This window comes from Echinops telfairi, unplaced genomic scaffold (genome assembly GCF_000313985.2).
Source record: "Echinops telfairi isolate 266 unplaced genomic scaffold, ASM31398v2 ScPeMD7_53;HRSCAF=182, whole genome shotgun sequence".
Taxonomy (NCBI): domain Eukaryota; kingdom Metazoa; phylum Chordata; class Mammalia; order Afrosoricida; family Tenrecidae; genus Echinops; species Echinops telfairi.
Window position 1 is genome coordinate 5,409,202 of NW_022103951.1, and position 3,015 is coordinate 5,412,216.

Genomic DNA, 3,015 nt, shown 5'->3' on the forward strand with positions numbered 1-3,015 from the left:
GGGAGGTAAGTGGTAGAATAGACAAAGGTGGTGAATGGCGGCGCTGACACTGGATCAAAGGTAACACTCAGCAATGATGATGGCTTCTATACCAGCTTATATGCTATTATTAAAGGAATATGTTTCCATGCTATAGAATTAAAATGAGAGTCAGGGAGCAAGTAACTAATTCTACATTTAAAGGAGTAACATGAATATAGTGGGTTTTTTTACTTTTGTGTTTGGATAATGTTCTTGTAGGACTAGTGAAAATATGCATGAATAAAATATAGGAAAATAAATTCGAAAAGATCATGCTTGGAAAGGACTCTAATCGTTCTAACTCAGTCTTCCAGGGTTCAGGTCAGAGGCTGCCTTACTGCAAGGCCTCTGTGGTTTTAGACCAGAACAAGCAACATCTATTGACCTTAAGAATCACCGAAAGAAACTATTTCTTTCCTTCATGGTTCAAGAGGCTGTGTATTGTTTTGCTTTTTGGTCTATCACAAGGGGAAGGGAAGAGTTCAACAAAATATTTACAAGAAATACAATGATATAAAATAGCATATTAAAGCTATTTTTCAAGAACTTTGGGGAAAAGACATAAAAGAGAAAACTACATTCAACCAAAAAAATGCTATTCACAGATTCATCCATTCTGAAGTACTGGAGATCAGGAAAAACATATTCCTATGTGGGCCCTGGGCACTCAGAAAGCACACACACACACACATACACACAATCAGTCAATCAATCAAGGATACCATAGGAAAAAAGTAGCTTTATTTTTATTTTGTTTTTGAGTGAGCAATTAAATGTTGCCCTCCTTTGCTTTGAAAATTAACAGAAGGAACACAAACGTGCTATCCAAAATATTAAATTCTTAATAAAAATATGCCGCTCTATCTCCGCAGAAACTATGCAAGCAAGAAAACAGTAGAGTGAAAGTATAAAATTATGATAGAAAAAACTCCAACCAAGAATCCTAGGTTCAGCAAAATTATTCTTCAAATATGAGAGAGAAATAAATGTATTTCTAAACAAGGGAAAACTAAAGGAATTTGTAAAAGCAAGACCAGCGTTACAAAAATTATTAATGGGATCACTATCGGCAGAGAATGTTTAACAAAAGCAGACAAACCTTAGAGCTTCGTATAGCACAAAACCACTCCGAAACCAATACAATGAACCCAGCACTCAAAACAACACAGAAACAGAGGAGGAACATATACACCAATAAAACCAGACAAAAAGTAGGGGTGGGGGGGATGTAAGCCCAGCAGAATGACAGCAAAATATTTGCATCTGTCAATGATGACACTGAATTTCAATGGATTAAATGCACGAATCAAACGAGAGTAACAGAACTGGATAAGAAAACATGAACCATCTATAAGCTGCTTACAAGAGGCACACCTTGAAGCCAAAAATAGACTAAAAATCAACAGATGGTAAAAAATCTACCAAAACAATAGCAACCATAAAAAGGGCAGGAGTGGCAATATTAATCACGTATTAAATATATTTCAAGTTGAACAACATAATGGAAGACAAGAATGGACACTAAATAATGATTAAAGGAATAATACACCAGGAATAGATAACCCAATAAATATATACACACCCAACAAAAGACCCTTGAAATACATTAATCAAATCGTCACTGAATGGAAAGCAGACATAAATAACCTAATTTCAGAAATAGAAATAAACAGGAGAATTCAACATACTACTCTCAAGGGAAGACTGACCATCAGGAAAAATCTCAATAAACAAACAAAAGAGCTTAACAACACAATCAACCTGCTTAACCTCCTAGACATATGCAGAGCACTCCATCCAATAACAACATAGTAAACATTCTTCTCCAGAGCACATGATATATACTTTTCTTTGTAATCATTTTACTGGGGGCTCTTACAGCTCTTATAACATTCCATACAACAATTGTATCATCAAGCATATTTGTACATAAGTTGCCATCATCATTTCCAAAACCTTTTCTACTTGAGCCTTTGATATAAGTTCCTATTTTTTCCCCTTCCTCCCCCTCCCCCCACACTCATGAATCCTTGATTGTTATTATTATTATTGTTATTATTATTTTGTATCTTACACTGTCCTTGTCTTCCTTCACCCACATATATACTCTTAAATAGATCACATATTAGGCCACAAAGCACGCCTCCACAAATTCAGAAACATTGAGATCCCACAATCCATTTTCTCAGATCACAACATTATAAAATTGGGAATGAAAAACAGGAAGAACAGGAACATAAAGACAAACACATGAAGACTGACCAACATAAACAAAAGACTAGGTAATAGATCAAATAAGGGATGAAAGTAAGACATTTCTTGAAACAAATGAGAATGAGAACACATTATACCAAAACCCTTGGGAAAGATCAAAATGAGTTATCAGTGGGCAATTTATAGATATCAATGCACACATGAAAAAATAAGAAATCCAAAACCAACACCTTAACACAGCACATCCAACAACTAGAACAAGAGAAACAAACAAAAATACCTTCCAACAACAGAAGAAAATAAATCATAAGGATTAGAACAGAAATAGACAAACAGGTAAAACAGAAAAAAAGTGCAAAAAGCAACAAGACAAGAAGTTGGGTTTTCGAAAGGATTAAAACAATTGACCAAAAAAGCTACTGGCAAACTTAACAAAAGAAAAGAAAACACGTAAATATCTAGAATTAGAGATGAAAAGGGTGAAACCACAACATATCCAAGTGAAATCAAAAGAATAATAAAACATTACTATGAAAGACTGTACTCCAACAAGTTTGATAATCCAGAAGAAAGTAACAAGTACCTAGAAATTCACCGTCTACCCAAATCAACGCAAACAAATGTAAAAATCCTGAACAGACCTATAACAAAAGAAAAACTAGAGAAGGTCATCAAGAAATCTCCAACCAGAAAGGGGGAACCAATCACAATGATGGATGTATACACCACCACCACCAACCCCACACACAGGGGGGCAAACAACAGAAACGTGTGAAGGGA

General features: G+C 35.0%; 1 pseudogene; it reads left to right on the forward strand.

The window, feature by feature from the left end:
• Positions 1–34: 34 nt before the first annotated feature.
• The window catches only part of LOC101651188, a 5,587-nt pseudogene continuing 2,606 nt past the window's right edge, over positions 35–3,015 (forward strand).